This window comes from Xenopus tropicalis, chromosome 6, assembly GCF_000004195.4.
Source record: "Xenopus tropicalis strain Nigerian chromosome 6, UCB_Xtro_10.0, whole genome shotgun sequence".
Taxonomy (NCBI): Eukaryota; Metazoa; Chordata; class Amphibia; order Anura; family Pipidae; genus Xenopus; species Xenopus tropicalis.
In genome coordinates, this window is record NC_030682.2 from 11,468,522 (window position 1) to 11,488,933 (window position 20,412).

Here is a 20,412-nt window from a genome sequence, read left to right on the forward strand (position 1 = left end):
GGAACAGGGGGTGGGGATGCATGCAGGAACTACATAACCCACAATGCATTGCACTGGGATGTTCCTTTCCTTATCGACATCATGTGTGCAGCAGGGAATTGTGGGATTGGGAGGAGGCAGGCTGAGGACAGGCGACTACTGTTACATTTATTTGAGTCACAAAGTAGTCAGCCTGATCAGCAGGGAAACGGGGGGTGGGGCTTAGGGAACAGGGGGCAGGGCTTAGGGAACAGGGGGCAGGGCTTAGGGAACTGTTCCAAACCATATTATTACATTAAACATCATGAAAAGGCTGCGTATGGTTTAACTGATGTATACTGCAAAGTTGGTAGAAATTATGTTTATTTTCAAAAAGCCGTGTTTGGGTGTAGTTCCCCTTTAAGATGGTCCTTCTCTGTATGGCCAAACACGACTACAGATATTGGGGACACTGTATATAAGGAATAAAGAATAACGAGAGTCAAAATCAGATTTTGAAGGAAGGCGGATAGTGCAGAGCAACTTGATAAAGTCAGAGATGGTTCAGAACTGATTATGTTTAGAAAGTCCATTATTTCCATAAGATGAGGCTCATTTCAAATTGTCATGTCTGTCATAGTTCCCCTTTAATTACAGCAGAGTAACGACTGGATGAATAGACACTGACATTCGGTAACGTGCCAATCAAATTGCTGGCATTTCCGGATTCCTCCGTCCCTCCATTATATTAACTGCCCTAGCAACATACCCCCACTCACCCCTTACTGCCCATAATATCACACATTTAGCCCCGTTTATTATTATTATTTTGCACAATTGATGTTCCCGGTGCATATGACAGAATGCCTATTAATTAATGCTCATGTACAGTTATAATGAGGTTAACACATAGCGGGATGGAGGGCAGCCTGCCATATCCCATTACATTTACTCCCTATGATCCATATGGAATCCCGGCCCCTAATAACGTTAGCCTCGCGCTCGTCATCTACTGCCAAACTCACTCACTTACACTGCCTGATAAATCATTCCTGCTCTGACAGAATCCAATTACTTCACCGTAAAGTGTATATTCATGATTGAATTATGTTTTCAATGCTTCAAACACAATTACAATCAATGGATTACTTGTCAGCAAGTCAAAGGTACTGGTTACATGGGTAGCTCAGAAATGTTACATACACATTAGTCCTGCCCTGCTTTATGGCTGAGATTCTAGCTATCTGTATAACAGAGCATTCTGTCACAGTGGCACAGATCCTATCTGATCCCCCCATTGTAAGCAGCAGTCCTGCCCTGCTTTATGGCTGAGATTCTAGCTATCTGTATAACAGAGCATTCTGTCACAGTGGCACAGATCCTATCTGATCCCCCCATTGTAAGCAGCAGTCCTGCCCTGCTTTATGGCTGAGATTCTAGCTATCTGTATAACAGAGCATTCTGTCACAGTGGCACAGATCCTATCTGATCCCCCCATTGTAAGCAGCAGTCCTGCCCTGCTTTATGGCTGAGATTCTAGCTATCTGTATAACAGAGCATTCTGTCACAGTGGCACAGATCCTATCTGATCCCCCCCATTGTAAGCAGCAGTCCTGCCCTGCTTTATGGCTGAGATTCTAGCTATCTGTATAACAGAGCATTCTGTCACAGTGGCACAGATCCTATCTGATCCCCCCATTGTAAGCAGCAGTCCTGCCCTGCTTTATGGCTGAGATTCTAGCTATCTGTATAACAGAGCATTCTGTCACAGTGGCACAGATCCTATCTGATCCCCCCATTGTAAGCAGCAGTCCTGCCCTGCTTTATGGCTGAGATTGTAGCTATCTGTATAACAGAGCATTCTGTCACAGTGGCACAGATCCTATCTGATCCCCCCATTGTAAGCAGCAGTCCTGCCCTGCTTTATGGCTGAGATTCTAGCTATCTGTATAACAGAGCATTCTGTCACAGTGGCACAGATCCTATCTGATCCCCCCATTGTAAGCAGCAGTCCTGCCCTGCTTTATGGCTGAGATTCTAGCTATCTGTATAACAGAGCATTCTGTCACAGTGGCACAGATCCTATCTGATCCCCCCATTGTAAGCAGCAGTCCTGCCCTGCTTTATGGCTGAGATTCTGATACCCCCATTGTAAGCAGCAGTCCTGCCCTGCTCTATGGCTGAGATTCTAGCTATCTGTATAACAGAGCATTCTGTCACAGTGGCACAGATCCTATCTGATCCCCCCCCATTGTAAGCAGCAGTCCTGCCCTGCTTTATGGCTGAGATTCTAGCTATCTGTATAACAGAGCATTCTGTCACAGTGGCACAGATCCTATCTGATCCCCCCATTGTAAGCAGCAGTCCTGCCCTGCTTTATGGCTGAGATTCTAGCTATCTGTATAACAGAGCATTCTGTCACAGTGGCACAGATCCTATCTGATCCCCCCATTGTAAGCAGCAGTCCTGCCCTGCTTTATGGCTGAGATTGTAGCTATCTGTATAACAGAGCATTCTGTCACAGTGGCACAGATCCTATCTGATCCCCCCCATTGTAAGCAGCAGTCCTGCCCTGCTTTATGGCTGAGATTCTAGCTATCTGTATAACAGAGCATTCTGTCACAGTGGCACAGATCCTATCTGATCCCCCCATTGTAAGCAGCAGTCCTGCCCTGCTTTATGGCTGAGATTCTGATACCCCCATTGTAAGCAGCAGTCCTGCCCTGCTCTATGGCTGAGATTCTAGCTATCTGTATAACAGAGCATTCTGTCACAGTGGCACAGATCCTATCTGATCCCCCCCCATTGTAAGCAGCAGTCCTGCCCTGCTTTATGGCTGAGATTCTAGCTATCTGTATAACAGAGCATTCTGTCACAGTGGCACAGATCCTATCTGATCCCCCCCCATTGTAAGCAGCAGTCCTGCCCTGCTCTATGGCTGAGATTCTAGCTATCTGTATAACAGAGCATTCTGTCACAGTGGCACAGATCCTATCTGATACCCCCATTGTAAGCAGCAGTCCTGCCCTGCTTTATGGCTGAGATTCTAGCTATCTGTATAACAGAACATTCTGTCACAGTGGCACAGATCCTATCTGATCCCCCCCATTGTAAGCAGCAGTCCTGCCCTGCTTTATGGCTGAGATTCTAGCTATCTGTATAACAGAGCATTCTGTCACAGTGGCACAGATCCTATCTGATACCCCCATTGTAAGCAGCAGTCCTGCCCTGCTTTATGGCTGAGATTCTAGCTATCTGTATAACAGAGCATTCTGTCACAGTGGCACAGATCCTATCTGATCCCCCCCCATTGTAAGCAGCAGTCCTGCCCTGCTTTATGGCTGAGATTCTAGCTATCTGTATAACAGAGCATTCTGTCACAGTGGCACAGATCCTATCTGATCCCCCCATTGTAAGCAGCAGTCCTGCCCTGCTTTATGGCTGAGATTCTAGCTATCTGTATAACAGAGCATTCTGTATGAGGGAAATATAGAGTTTTATGTTTTCTCAGAATTACTGGTGACTGCCGTAGCACATGTTCTATATTTAAAAAAGTGAACATTTGTGCAATAACTGATGTATATTTTTAAAGGTTTTCTGTATCAGTTAAAGCTTTATTAGGCAGACAGAGCTACAATATACACATGACATAGGGGAATAACTCCCCACAGTACCATACACTGTGCATTACAGCTCCCCGGCTGGAGCCAGACATCATAAAAACCTACACTGCTCTCCATTAATTAAAGAACTCATTCAATTAGGGCAAATGTGTAATATAATTGTTCCAGGAACGGCTGAATGGGACGGGGCAGCTACGGGCCTTCCCTTCATACTGAGGGCAAATCTCTATAAATATGATTTTAGGGTTAAATGATTAAATATGTGGGGAGATAGTTATGCTGATTGTTAATTTAGGGAAAACATTATATTCAGGTATGGGACCCGTTATCCAGAATGTTGGGGACCCAAGGTATTCCAGAATAAAGGGTATTTCCGTAATTTGGATCCCCAAACCTTAAAGGGGTGCTTACCTGTAAAATAGCATTTAGCATGTTAGAGAATGTACTATTCCTTGCAACTTTGCAATTGGTCTTGATTATTTATTTGTTATAGTTTTGTAATTAATGTGTTTACATCTTATCAGCTTTTAAATGGGGGTCACTGACCCCAATGGCCAAAAAACTATTGCTCAAAACTATAGCTTCAAGTCACAAATATATCCTCATTGTTTTCCAATTCCAGCAACCAATTGGGAATAAGCTTTGAACATTTCAACAGGACTAACCAGATGTAAGCCAAGCTCTCATTGGTTGCTGTGCTCTTCTCTAGAAATTAAAGCGCTGTCCCTGATACTTCACAAACCTGATAAAACTGCACTAAAACTTTATAAATGACAGCAATTGGGTTTGGTTCCAGATAATGACATGGTCTATGTCTGCTGCTGTACGGCTGCCATTTTCTTTGCTCTAGAGAGACAGATAAAACCGACTCCAGCCACATGTACACGGGTGACTTCACGGCCATGGAGTAATGTACCCAACCTCAATTTTCACACTCTATCACCCATTACCTTCGCTTCCATTTAGCTCCCCACACTTGGGTGCTATGGGCTCCTCTAAAGAGCTTTCTGCCTGGGCAACTCTGCCAGAAATCTAAGGCGGAAAAGTCTCTCTCTTACTTACTCGCTACAGAGGTGTGAGATTCAAGGGAGCAGGATCTAAAGCATCTAATAATATACTATATGTCTCTGGCCTTTACTGCAGTAGGTCAAGCAATCCACTATATATATGGGTATGGAGAAATTCCACAGAGAGAGCGAAAGAGAGATAGACAGAGAAAGATAGACGGACAGATAGATAGATAGATAGATAGATAGATAGATAGATAGATAGATAGATAGATTCCATTAGGCCTGCTTCATGGTCATTCCCTATTTCTGAATGGGAAGAAAGAGTAGAAATAGATGTAAGGATAGATACTAGCATGTAAATAAAAGAGACTGGGAGAATAAAGAGGTTGGGGGAGGAAAGGAGATAAAAAAGTTTGAAGAGTGGGTCTATGGTCTAAGCTTTTCTGGTGGGGCCCTGGGGTCCCAGTCTGACACTGGATAGATAGATAGATAGATAGATAGATAGATAGATGATAGATACATTAGATTGGATAGATAGATAGATAGATAGATAGATAGATAGATAGATAGATGATAGATAGATAGATAGATGATAGATAAATTAGATTGAATAGATGATAGATATATAGATAGATAGATGATAGATAAATAGATAGATAGATAAATTAGATTGAATAGATAGATAGATAGATAGATAAATAGATAAATAGATAGATAGGTAAATTAGATTGAATAGATAGATAGATAGATAGATAGATAGATAAATTAGATTGAATAGATAGATAGATAGATAGATAGATACATTAAATTGAATAGATAGATAGATAGATAAATAGATAGATAGATAGATAGATAGATAGATGATAGATAGATAGATAGATAGATAGATGATAGATAGATAGATAGATGATAGATAAATTAGATTGAATAGATGATAGATATATAGATAGATAGATGATAGATAAATAGATAGATAGATAGATAAATTAGATTGAATAGATAGATAGATAAATAGATAAATAGATAGATAGGTAAATTAGATTGAATAGATAGATAGATAGATAGATAAATTAGATTGAATAGATAGATAGATAGATAGATACATTAAATTGAATAGATAGATAGATAAATAGATAGATAGATAGATAGATAGATAAATTAGATTGAATAGATAGATAGATAGATGATAGATAGATGATAGATAGATAGATAGATAGATGGATAGATAGATAGATAAATAAGAGTGAATAGATAGATAGATAGATAGATAGATAGATAGATGATAGATAGATAGATGACAGATAGATGGATAGATAGATAGATAGATAGATAGATAGATAGATTAGATGATAGATACATTAGATTGGATAGATAGATAGATAGATTAGATTGGATAAATAGATAAATAGATAGATAGATAGATAGATAGATAGATAGATAGATAGATAGATAGATAGACTGACCCCCCACATTGACTCACACTCACACTGACCCTCACACTGACCACCATGACACCAAGTAAAAACCCAGTAGGCCCAGACCCGATCCCCGCAGGGTGCTCCCCCGAGCCGCTGGTCTCTCTCCCCCGACGCACTGCAGGTAAGTTCACTTTGCGCACACTCGGGGGGGGGTCGGATTGGTGGGGGGGAGGTGAAGCCTGCGGCGGGGGGTCCATTGGGCCCCTGAGGCAGAAGCCCCGGTGGGCCCTGCCCCCCCCAGTCCGACCCTGCACCCTGACTCTCAGGATTCCCAGGCTCTGGGCAGCTATGGGAGCCGTACGACCCCGGCGCTGGGCATTTGTATAGAGACGCCCTGATCCCAATTTAGCAGAAATGATGTTGACATGGACATTTGTACAGCAGGAACGGCCCCTCTCCCGGCCCCGCACTCAATGTCTGTAGTGTTAGGTGAGCAGGGACTTTATTTGCTTTTACAATCAAGATGTTTTGACATTGAACTCCAGTGGGAAATGGTGTTTTACAGAGCCGGCTGCGCTCTCTCCAAAGTAAGCAGGGAATATAGAGCGAGTGAAACGGGAAACACAATTACAGGCCAAAAATGAAGATATTTCATAAACTTCATACAAAAAATTGTGAAATTGAAATTGTGAATGTCAATTTTTGGAGTGCAGGTACATTTTTATAAAAGATGACTGTTTGATATATTTTTATATACTTATATATCATTGATAGAGATTTTTATATACATATACAAGTATGGGATCTGCTCATTCGAATTCGAGCTTTTTTAGCAAAGAAAATCTCAAATCATGAAAAAAAAATCAAACCGGAACATTGATAAATCTCCCTAATAAAGCATGGAGATCAAAATTACAGAAAGACCCCTAATCCAGAAGCCCCAAGGTCCCTATATATTATATATATAATGTATTTCTATATATAGTTTAAAAAAGCCATATATTTCATAAAAAATAATACAGGTATGGGACCTGTTATCCTGCTTCCATGTCTCTTTCCCGGCCAACCCTCCCGCTTCCATGTCTCTTTCCCGGCCAACCCTCCCACTTCCATGTCTCTTTCCCGGCCAACCCTCCCACTTCCATGTCTCTTTCCCGGCCAACCCTCCCGCTTCCATGTCTCTTTCCCGGCCAACCCTCCCACTTCCATGTCTCTTTCCCGGCCAACCCTCCCACTTCCATGTCTCTTTCCCGGCCAACCCTCCCGCTTCCATGTGTCTTTCCCGGCCAACGCTCCTGCTTCCATGTCTCTTTCCCGGCCAACCCTCCCACTTCCATGTCTCTTTCCCGGCCAACCCTCCCGCTTCCATGTCTCTTTCCCGGCCAACCCTCCCACTTCCATGTCTCTTTCCCGGCCAACCCTCCCACTTCCATGTCTCTTTCCCGGCCAACCCTCCCACTTCCATGTCTCTTTCCCGACCAACCCTCCCACTTCCATGTCTCTTTCCCGGCCAACCCTCCCACTTCCATGTGTCTTTCCCCCACCTCCAGCTTCCATTCTCTTCCCGGCCAACCCCCGCTTCCATGTCTCTTTCCCGGCCAACCCTCCCGCTTCCATGTCTCTTTCCCGGCCAAACCCTCCCGCTTCCATGTCTCTTTCCCGGCCAACCTCCCGCTTCCATGTCTCTTTCCCGGCCAACCCTCCCGCTTCCATGTCTCTTTCCGGCCAACCTCCCGCTTCCATGTCTCTTTCTCCGGCCAACCCTCCCGCTTCCACGTCTCTTTCCCGGCCAACCCTCCCGCTTCCATGTCTCTTTCCCGGCCAACCCTCCCGCTTCCATGTCTCTTTCCCGGCCAACCCTCCCGCTTCCATGTCTCTTTCTCGGGCCAACCCTCCCGCTTCCACGTCTCTTTCCCGGCCAACCCTCCCGCTTCCATGTCTCTTTCTCGGCCAACCCTCCCGCTTCCATGTCTCTTTCTCGCCAACCCTTCCCGCTTCCATGTCTCTTCCGGCAACCCTCCGCTTCCATGTCTCTTTCCCGGCCAACCCTCCCGCTTCCATGTCTCTTTCCCGGCCAACCCTCCCGCTTCCATGTCTCTTTCCCGGCCAACCCTCCCGCTTCCATGTCTCTTTCCCGGCCAACCCTCCCGCTTCCATGTCTCTTTCCCGGCCAACCCTCCCGCTTCCATGTCTCTTTCCCGGCCAACCCTCCCGCTTCCATGTCTCTTTCCGGCCAACCCTCCCGCTTCCATGTCTCTTTCCCGGCCAACCCTCCCGCTTCCATGTCTCTTTCCGGCCAACCCTCCCGCTTCCATGTCTCTTCCGCCAACCCTCCCGCTTCCAGCTCTTTCCCGGCCAACCCTCCGCTTCCATGTCTCTTTCCCGGCCAACCCTCCCGCTTCCATGTCTCTTTCCCGGCCAACCCTCCCGCTTCCATGTCTCTTTCCCGGCCAACCTCCCGCTTCCATGTCTCTTTCCCGGCCAACCCTCCCGCTTCCATGTCTCTTCCCGGCCAACCCTCCCTTCTTTCCCGGCCAACCCTCCCGCTTCCATGTCTCTTTCTCGGCCAACCCTCCCGCTTCCATGTCTCTTTTCGGCACCCCCGACCAACCCTCCCGCTTCCATGTCTCTTTCCCGGCCAACCCTCCCGCTTCCATGTCTCTTTCCTGGCCAACCCTCCTGCTTCCATGTCTCTTTCCCGGCCAACCCTGCCGCTTCCATGTCTCTTTCCCGGCCAACCCTCCCGCTTCCATGTCTCTTTCCCGGCCAACCTTCCCGCTTCCATGTCTCTTTCCCGGCCAACCCTCCCGCTTCCATGTCTCTTTCCCGGCCAAACCCTCCCGCTTCCATGTCTCTTTCCGGCCAACCCTCCCGCTTCCATGTCTCTTTCCCGGCCAACCCTCCCGCTTCCATGTCTCTTTCCCGGCCAACCCTCCCGCTTCCATGTCTCTTTCCCGGCCAACCCTCCCGCTTCCATGTCTCTTTCCCGGCCAACCCTCCCGCTTCCATGTCTCTTTCCCGGCCAACCCTCCCGCTTCCATGTCTCTTTCCCGGCTGCACAGACAGAGCAAAGGAAAACAATCCATTGAGTTTTCACAGGAATCTGACTTTCTGGCACTTCTGTCTGTCGAGACCTAAGGATAATATTTATTTTATCTTCCAGTTTCACAGGTTACTCTGGAAATAATTAGCCTCAGATCCATATTATACTCTCCTTTATGGGCTTCTGGGAATGCACATTGTCCCAATGCCCCAACAGGGAGACAGACATAAAGCAGATGGATATATATATGGAAAGAGACACAGGGAAACACCTGCCCCCCCATTTACACGCACCCCCACTTACTCCTTCCCATGTAGAAAAATACCCCACATTGAACACTGTATACAGCATATTGAAAGTGAAGGTGAAGTGGTAGGAAAAATAATACAGAAAATTAACATATGGGTCAGGGCACGACATAGAGGGGCAACATCACCGTCGGTTCCTGCCAGAGGCGACTGCAGGTTGTTGCCTGGCAACTCAAAATGGGCAAGTTCAAGGGGCAATAATGTTTCATCACTCCTGCCCTCGCACTATTTGGTCGTGCCACCAACTATATGAGAAACTCTGAAACTAAAGGGCTCATTTATGACCACGAGTGCAAAGTGCAAATTTCCTGTTACCCATAATGCAGCAGTTCTCCATACAACTTCTTCATCATTGTGGCTGAATGCAGTGTTGCGTTTGCTGCGATTGCATCCAACACATCATGTCCGACGGCGTTGGACAGACTTGGGTGGGAACCTCATCACGTTCAGGGTGGGGGTAGCTCCAAGGTGCCCTTGTGTTAGTAGGTGCCTTTCATAATGGACTAATGGGTGCTCAATGCAGTAACACACACAGTAGTGTAAGTTTCCTAAGCAACCACCTTACGTAACTGTATGGGCAGCAGCAATAGACAGGGCTATTGCCCTATAGACTGGGGTGTGTAAGACCCACCAAGCCTGCTACCCCAGGGACCCCCAAACCCCTTCAGGGGCCCCCAACTACAAGCTAGCCCACCCACCAGCAGCCCCTCCCCCCATGCCATGATTGGTGGGTTCAGGTCTAGGCTTGACCTGTTGTCACTCCGCCCCCTTCCGACCCTGATAGGAGTTGTATAGAAGTCAGAGCAACCTGTATGGCAGTTCCCTGCTCTAGCCTAACAAGTCCCATATATGTTGGCGCTTTATAAATAAATGTTAATAATAATAATATAATTTCTTAGTAAATGTGTTCACTACTGTATTGTGAGAGAGAATGGTCTAAATAAAATTTAAAAACTTTCTCCTCTGCATCTTCTGTTGAGCGAAACTCCCAGCATGCCCAGCTGGCCACTATGCCGAGCTCAGATAGATAAGGTATAAATGAAGCATTATTCCCCCTAATCTTAGGAAAACAGAGAGAGTCCAAGACCAACAGCCAGCCATAAAGCGCTTCTGTGCCGCTGCCCAACTTAAAAACGCTTAATCGTTCCGGCTTCCAGAATGGGATTAGGCAGCGGCAGATGCAGATTTAGACAATTACGAGTTGAGGCAACAGACGCCCGGCGGAACGCGAGCGCACTTCTATATTCGCCCCTGTTGACAATATGGTTCAGGCACTGGGAGCTTAGCCGGGGCCATAAATCTATTAGCAACGCGGCGTGAGATATTCGGGGACTTTGAAGTGCTATCTGCAGTATTAGGCAAGTGTAAAATCCCACTGAGGGCAAGAATGCCACGGGATGCTTCTGTGTCTGGCGCCCCCCGCCCGCAATAGCATATCATCAGGCTCAATCTCATACAGCAGAGCTGCGGGGCTTTAGTAGCTTTGTCGCTTGACCCCAAGACAAAGTTTAGAGATTACGAGGCTGGTGGTTCCCAAGCTATAGGGTTTGGGTAGGGGGTGTCAGCCTGAAGGACAGATAGGGTGAAATTTGTGGAGGCAGATATAGTCATTAAGGTAGGGTTACCACCTCTCCTGCCTTGGAACTCCAGGCAGGGAGGCGGGACTTGATGTCACTGGGTGGGGCAGTGATGCAGCCTTTGAGGACATCTGCTGAGAAGAGACAAATCCACCTCTACATTTACGTGCCAGGGGTATGGAGCACCGAGTAGTATTAGCCTAAGCCAATGGTTTGGGAGGTTTTTGGTTCAAGCCCCGAATTAACCTTCATGTAGGCTTTCCACCTGTTCGGTTTTGGTAGGTCTATGACAGTTTGGGCAGGGCTCTCCCCCATCTCAGCCCAATAATGACATCGGGTACAGAGTGCATTTGCTGAGATGGGAGTGGAAGAACTTGACTGGCCTACACAGATCCCTAACCATTGCCTAACCCTGTGGGATGAATTAGACCCCCGACTGTGAGCCCCGCCTGATCCCCAATATCAGTGCCCAACCTCACTAATGCTCTTGTGGCTGAATGGAAGCAAATGCCACCAACACTGTTCCAACATCTAGTGGGAACCTTCCCAGAAGGGTAGGGGCAGTTATAGCAGGTAGGGTTGGGCAACCCAACTGTCCCTTGTGGGATGAATTAGAACCCCAACTGTCAGCCTGTTTCCCGACATCAGTGAAAAACCTCACTATTAGTCTTGTGGCTGAATGGAAACAAATCCCACCAACAACATTCCAACATCTAGTAGGAACCTTCCCAGAAGGGTAGGGGCAGTTATAGCAGGTAGGGTTGGGCAAACCAACTGACCCTTGTGGGATGAATTGGACCCTTGACTGTGAGCCTGATCCCCAACATCAGTGCCCAACCTCACTAATGCTCTTGTGGCTGAATGGAAGCAAATCCCACCAACAATGTTCCAACATCTAGTCTGCAGTTATAGCAGGTAGGGTTGGGCAACCCAACTGAACTCTTGTGGGATGAATTGGACCCCCGACTGTGAGCCTGATCCCCGTCATCAGTGCCCAACCTCACTAATGCTCTTGTGGCTGAATGGAAGCAAATCCCACCAACAATGTTCCAACATCTACTGGGAACCTTCCTAGAAGGGCAGTGGCTGTTATAGCAGCAAATGAGGGGCAACTTTATTTGGGAATGAGAGGTTGATAGGCAGTTGCCCCCATACTTCTGGCCATAGTATATGGTAGGAATATGCCACATATCCGAGGCTGGGGCTACCACTTCTAAAGGTTCAGCCAGTAGCCTGGGAGGCTGCTACATGATCTACACGATGCCCAGCAAGAAGCCATACACAAAGGACAACAACTAAGACTCTACAGAGCTTGCCAGTCAGGTATTTGACTACAACCTGTGGGTTAAAACGCAAGGTTGCTTCTGCAGCGAATAGAACAAACCAGAATCTTCTGTTTAGGAATTTCAGTTTTATTTCCCCTGCCAGCTTTTGGGCTGAGAAATCCGGGAATCCCTCTTTCCAAAAAAACCCACCCCGTTAAGTGAGGGGCCCGGCTGCGTAAGTGCGAGCGCGTGACTCCATCCAGAGCCCATAAAGCGGCGCTGGGTCTCCTTCCCCGCCAGCAGGCAGAGGGGGGTCATTATGATAATGTCATCTGCTGTTTCCATTTCATTGGCCGGAATCCCAGCTACTAAAGTCAATTCCCAACTCTCTAAGGAAACTCAATATTCATCCATGTTTATGGGACTCATTTTCGGGATAACACTATACTTGTTGTGCCGTGTACCTGGCAGATATTGCAAGAATTTTTTTTTTAATTTTTTAAGTGCAAACAGCGGTGTCACATGGGGCCGATACATCTGTTTGTAGCTGAGGATTCGCTCCCAAGGGGCTCACAGCTTGGCCACTCAGCTATCGGGTTTCTGCCCAACTCTGGGGGCAACTTACAGACCAAGGTCCCTACATACCCTACACTCGGATCCCTGGCTGGAACCAAACCTGGGACCCCCGCAGGGCAAGCCGCAGTGATAGCCATTGCACCCCTGTTATGTATTATTGCTTAGTATGATATAAGGAGACCAATCAAGGGCCAACAATCTGGTATCTGATCATTTCCATGGATATCGGACATGGGACCATACACGTGCAAAGCCACCATTACATTGTACGGATCATTTGGACAACCTACAGGGCATGTAGATCATCTTTAATTTCTTTCAGCCAATCATAAGACATACATAGTAACATAGTAAGCTGGGTTGAAAAAAGACACACGTCCATCACGTTCAACCATAATGCCTATATATAACCTGCCTAACTGCTAGTTGATCCAGAGGAAGGCGAAAAACCCTATCTGAAGCCTCTCTAAATTTTCCTCAATACACAGGATTATTGGTCGGACGGACTGCACAACTGCCCATGTATGATCAGATGGTCAAACAATATGGCTGAAATCGGCCAAACACCTGACCAGATATGAGCATTTATGGCTATAAACACTTAATCACCAATAGGGTTGCCACTCTTATAACATAAGTATCCAGGCCTAGCTGGGGGCGTGTTGGCATGGTGGCGGGCCGTGACATCAAGTAGGCGGAGTTGTTATGTAGAGTGGGCGGGGTCTAGCGACAAGGGGGCATATGAACACATTGAGGGGCCAGAGAATGTCATGAAGTAAGGAAACGGCAGAGAATTTGATAAGGATTGGAGCTAATACAGGTAAAAAGGGGTGGATTGGAGGCCGGCCAGCGGGTAGATTAACAAGTTATTACAAATTTACTGCTAAGTACATTGCCCATAAATTTGTAATACTGGCCCCGGACTTGGCTGGTATTATACTGGCTAGCTGAGATACCAGCCAGGTGGCAGCCCTAATCACCGGTGCTTGGCCTATAGTCTTGCAAGACTCATTTACAATAATAGGGGTTGTTTACATAGACCCAAAGAACACTAAGGGGCCCTATGCACAGAGCATTTTTGCCCCAAATCCGACTGCACTGGTGCAAGGTGCAGAGCTCCGCATTGGTGTGACCCTGTTGCCATAGGAACCCTGCACCCCTTAGCCTAATTGTTATAATGATTACAGGCTGTACCAAGCAAAAACCGATACTTTCATTTACTAACATTGGTGCTAAATTGCATGCTCATTTACTAACACCTTGAAGGTGCAAGAGCAGCAAGGGCGCAATTACATTTAGACTTTGTATTATGTGATCTATGGGAATCCTTGGGTGCCATAATGCCTTATAATATTGCACATAATGATATATTGCTCCTTTCAACTCGCTAAAAGTCATGTTTCTCCAACAAGAATACTTTTATTGTTCACATTCCATCATTATTCACAATAATAATAATACGAGACTGAAGAATAAGGAGAACTTCTAAGCTCGTCCTGAAACGGCTTAAGTGTTAGTAAATTACACGGGGGCAGATGAGGGGGGGGGGGGTTGAAGGATATTGGAGTTGACTGAAAAACATATTTTTATATAAAAGGATCCCATTATCGCAGACATTTCAATAAAACTGAAGCCTCCCATTCTCGTACCTATTTATCAGCTGTGTGAGCGGCTGTCACCCTCCCGCGGGGATGAAATGCGGTTTTAGTGGGCGGTTAAACCATTTTTACAGAGGTTGGACAGTTCTGATGCCATTTATTATGTATGAAATACACATTTTAGCATTATTTTCCCTTTACTGGTGGAAACTTTACCAGTTGGACTGAAACAAGGCAACATGGTTGCTGCAATGGCATTGGGGGGGGGGGGGTACAGCTTTGGGGGGGGGGGGCTGGGGTATTGAGTAATAATACTCAATAATAGTCCTTTATACTGCACTAAAACTCAGCCTGGGCCAGTAGCCCACACCAAGAGGCCACCACCCATTAGTACTGCAGCAGATAAAGCCAAATTCTGACCAGTTGCTATGGGTTAATTGGCCATGCTACTAGATTACGCTGCTTGGGAGATGCACAGGGGAAGGCTCAGGTGAGCTACTATCTGGCAGGTGTAGAGCTGTAAATGAAAGGTTACTAGTAGAGAATACTAGAGCCAACAATGACTGGGAATAGTCTGACATGATCAGTTAATCTCCATGGGTGGAAACATTGGTAACAGAGATACCTTTCTATTTTTTACTGAAGATGGTGGGAAAAGTGTTTCCACTGACACCTTGCCCTACTGTCTCCATCTTGCCCTACTGTCCCCATCTTGCCCTACTGTCTCCATCTTACCCTACTGTCTCCATCTTGCCCTACTGTCCCCATCTTCTCCTACTGTCTCCATCTTGCTCTACTATTTCCATCTTGTCCTACTGACTCCATCTTGCTCTACTGTCTCCATCTTGCTCTACTGTCTCTATCTTGTCCTACTGTCTCCATCTTCCCATGCTATTATCTTGCCCTACTGCACCTATCTTTTCCTACTGTCTTTATCTTGCTGTACTCTATCCCCATCTTGCCCTACTGTCTCCATCTTGCCCTGCTGTCTCCATCTTGCCCTACTGTCACAATCTTGCCCTACTGTCTTCATCTTGCCCTACTGTCTCCATCCTGTCCTACTGTCTCCATCTTGCCCTACTGTCTCCATCTTGCCCTACTGTCTCCATCCTGTCCTACTGTCTCCATCTTGTCCTACTGTCTCCATCTTGCCATACTGTCTCCATCTTGCCCTACTGTCTCCATCCTGTCCTACTGTCTCCATCTTGTCCTACTGTCTCCATCTTGCCCTACTGTCTCCATCTTGTCCTACTGTCTCCATCTTGTCCTAATGTCTCCATCTTGCCCTACTGTCTCCATCTTGTCCTACTGTCTCCATCTTTCCCTTCTGTCTCCATCTTGCCCTACTGTCTCCATCTTGTCCTACTGTCCCTATTTTGCCCTACTGTCTCCATTTTACTCTGTTTTACCCTCTGTGGGTCCGTGTAAAACACTTCTGTGGATGACCGCACAATAACTACACGATAATAACTATACTCACTCACCAATATAATCAATAGCATCCAGCACAGAAATCAAGTCAACACAGATTCAAGCACAAATGAGCAAATGTGTTGTTGTGGATGAATAACAGACCTTTCCCTTTCTCTGAGCCTGAATCTGTTTTCCTATTGCTGCTTGGAAGACTCTGCCTCTTCCCTGAAGTAAATTCCCCTCATTCTGCCGCAGAGATCACAGGGTATTACTGCCCAATAGATGATTGGTATTGGTTTCCACCACGTATCAGCCAACATTTCCTTTCCGAGTGTCAATTCATATTTATGAGTATTTCCCAGAATCTTGTCTTCTAACATGGAATTAGCCAAGAGTCACATTATCTACAAATCACACAGACAAATGACAAAACACACAGATTTAAGCTACAGGTAAGGGATTTGTTACAGGCATGGGATCCCTTATCCCAAAACCCGTTATCCAGAAAGCTCTGAATTACAGAATGCCCGTCTCCCATAGACTCCATTTTAATAAAAAAAATTCAGAATTTTAAAACTGATTTCCTTTTTCTCTGTAATAATAAAACAGTACCTGTACTTGATCCCAACTAAGATATAATTACCCCTTATTGGGGGCAGAACAGCCCTATTGGGTTTATTTAATGGTTAAATGATTCCCTTTTCTCTGTAATAATAAAACAGTACCTGTACTTGATCCCAGCTAAGATATAATTACCCCTTATTGGGGGCAGAACAGCCCTATTGGGTTTATTTAATGGTTAAATGATTCCCTTTTCTCTGTAATAATAAAACAGTACCTGTACTTGATCCCAACTAAGATATAATTACCCCTTATTGGGGGCAGAACAGCCCTATTGGGTTTATTTAATGGTTAAATGATTCCCTTTTCTCTGTAATAATAAAACAGTACCTGTACTTGATCCCAGCTAAGATATAATTACCCCTTATTGGGGGCAGAACAGCCCTATTGGGTTTATTTAATGGTTAAATGATTCCCTTTTCTCTGTAATAATAAAACAGTACCTGTACTTGATCCCAACTAAGATATAATTACCCCTTATTGGGGCAGAACAGCCCTATTGGGTTTATTTAATGGTTAAATGATTCCCTTTTCTCTGTAATAATAAAACAGTACCTGTACTTGATCCCAACTAAGATATAATTACCCCTTATTGGGGCAGAACAGCCCTATTGGGTTTATTTAATGGTTAAATGATTCCCTTTTCTCTGTAATAATAAAACAGTACCTGTACTTGATCCCAACTAAGATATAATTGCCCCTTATTGGGGGCAGAACAGCCCTATTGGGTTTATTTAATGGTTAAATGATTCCCTTTTCTCTGTAATAATAAAACAGTACCTGTACTTGATCCCAACTAAGATATAATTACCCCTTATTGGGGGCAGAACAGCCCTATTGGGTTTATTTCATGGTTAAATGATTCCCTTTTCTCTGTAATAATAAAACAGTACCTGTACTTGATCCCAACTAAGATATAATTACCCCTTATTGGGGCAGAACAGCCCTATTGGGTTTATTTAATGGTTAAATGATTCCCTTTTCTCTGTAATAATAAAACAGTACCTGTACTTGATCCCAACTGAGATATAATTACCCCTTATTGGGGCAGAACAGCCCTATTGGGTTTATTTAATGGTTAAATGATTCCCTTTTCTCTGTAATAATAAAACAGTACCTGTACTTGAACTAAGATATAATTAATTCTTACGGGAGGCCAATAGACTTAAGGTATGGAGATCCAAATTACGGAAAGACCCCAGGTCCTGAGCATTCTGGATAACAGGTCCCATACCAGTACTGTATATGTCATTGTATTGTCAGACTTCTCATGAAAGCAAAGAATTGGGTTTCTTCATAGTTTACCTGAGACCCTGGAGTTCCATAGTGAGTAAAATGGCAACTTCCGTGCTATGTTCTCGACGTTCTATGTTCTAGACGTGTACTAGATATGTGCTAGAGATGTAGTATATATGTCATTCCCCACACACGCTGATCTATAGCATATTCCACTCCATTACATCAAGGGCTTCTCACCCCTGTAGGAAAACTGCAATATTCAGGCATGAATATCCTTCTTTTTCATTTTCTCTATAATACCCTATAATATTCCTCTCTGTACAAACCTGGGAAGGTTGATATTATTATTTTATTGATATATTTACATAGCAAATATAAAGGGGCTTTGTGAGTGTTTCTTAGGGATTATCCTATATGTTTCCATTCCTCCCGTGGGAAATATCCTACTTTATTCTCACACAGCGTTACTAATGTTACTCAATGGTTCTTGTCAGGCAATGGGGGGGGGGGAGCGAAGGTCTATCTCTATCCATGGACAAGGGAAGGCTGTGTTGTGCGCTGGGAGTAACATAGGGAGACAGCAAGAATGATAAAAATGTTTAAAAAAAATCTGATGCTCTGTGCCAATTTTTAAAAGACAATTTGGCTTTAATATTATTATATGGGCACAGAACCCCTCAGTGACTGCTAATATCCTTATCATTTACATTAGGGGGTACATTATCCCTTATAATACATGAGTGATACTCAGAGTTCCCTGTATAACTCAGCCTGCAGCCTTGTGCCTTTATATGGGCACAGAACCCCTCAGTGACTGCTAATATCCTTATCATTTACAGTAGGGGGTACATTATCCCTTATAATACATGAGTGATACTCAGAGTTCCCTGTATAACTCAGCCTGCAGCCTTGTGCCTTTATATGGGCACAGAACCCCTCAGTGACTGCTAATATCCTTATCATTTACAGTAGGGGGTACATTATCCCTTATAATACATGAGTGATACTCAGAGTTCCCTGTATAACTCAGCCTGCAGCCTTGTGCCTTTATATGGGGGGCACAGAACCCCTCAGTGACTGCTAATATCCTTATCATTTACAGTAGGGGGGTACATTATCCCTTATAATACATGAGTGATACTCAGAGTTCCCTGTATAACTCAGCCTGCAGCCTTGTGCCTTTATATGGGCACAGAACCCCTCAGTGACTGCTAATATCCTTATCATTTACAGTAGGGGGTACATTATCCCTTATAATACATGAGTGATACTCAGAGTTCCCTGTATAACTCAGCCTGTAGCCTTGTGCCTTTATATGGGCACAGAACCCCTCAGTGACTGCTAATATCCTTATCATTTACAGTAGGGGGTACATTATCCCTTATAATACATGAGTGATACTCAGAGTTCCCTGTATAACTCAGCCTGCAGCCTTGTGCCTTTATATGGGCACAGAACCCCTCAGTGACTGCTAATATCCTTATCATTTACAGTAGGGGGCGGAGAGGAATTCCTCGGCCAGTTCAGGTTCGGATTCACGCACACAGAATGGATTCAGCTGACTAATATTTATATTCTTACCTATTTCTGCACGAGTGAATTGCAGCTTTAAAATCATTCTGGCTCAGCAGTTTATTAGGTAACACATCCACTGCTTATTATTCTAATCTGCTATTTATTGCCCCGGGCACGACGTACGTACGAGTTGCAGCCAACGCCGACCCAGAACTAAACACACACTGGGAGTCTGTATGTATTTCTCTCAGTGGAACGGCAGCTATAAATATGCCCTCTGCTTTTGCCCCGTTACCATGGGGTCTTCTTTGGGTTTCAGGGTGTCTTTTGCATCAAAGGGAAAACCTGTATTATTGTGATATAAGAAAGATTTATATATATATATGGGGCCAGGGGGGATTTGGGGTAAGTGCTTATTTGTGCCCTGGGTACCCCTGGAACTATAGCAGGGTGACTGTTACCCCAATGTTTCTATATATCTGTAACCTTGTTATGGGCTAAGGGGGCCCAGCCTGAAGGCCAGTTAGGGGGGGATTTGGGGTGAGTGCTTATTTGTGCCCTGGGTACCCCTGGAACTATAGCGGGGTGACTGTTACCCCAATGTTTCTATATATCTGTAACCTTGTTATGGGCTAAGGGGGCCCAGCCTGAAGGCCAGTTAGGGGGGATTTGGGGTGAATGCCTATTTGTGCCCTGGGTACCCCTGGAACTATAGCAGGGTGACTGTTACCCCAATGTTTCTATATATCTGTAACCTTGTTATGGGCTAAGGGGGCCCAGCCTGAAGGCCAGTTAGGGGGGATTTGGGGTGAGTGCCTATTTGTGCCCTGGGTACCCCTGGAACTATAGCGGGGTGACTGTTACCCCAATGTTTCTATAAATCTGTAACCTTGTTATGGGCTAAGGGGGCCCAGCCTGAAGGCCAGTTAGGGGGGATTTGGGGTGAATGCTTATTTGTGCCCTGGGTACCCCTGGAACTATAGCGGGGTGACTGTTACCCCAATGTTTCTATATATCTGTAACCTTGTTATGGGCTAAGGGGGCCCAGCCTGAAGGCCAGTTAGGGGGGGATTTGGGGTGAGTGCTTATTTGTGCCCTGGGTACCCCTGGAACTATAGCAGGGTGACTGTTACCCCAATGTTTCTATATATCTGTAACCTTGTTATGGGCTAAGGGGGCCCAGCCTGAAGGCCAGTTAGGGGGGGATTTGGGGTGAGTGCTTATTTGTACCCTGGGTACCCCTGGAAC

At 45.4% G+C, this 20,412-nt stretch overlaps 1 protein-coding gene across 1 annotated transcript in view; it reads right to left on the minus strand.

Moving 5' to 3' along the window:
- pth1r (parathyroid hormone 1 receptor) overlaps positions 1 to 20,412 on the minus strand; it is a 227,986-nt gene that overhangs the window by 112,556 nt on the left and 95,018 nt on the right. The window lies entirely within an intron of this gene.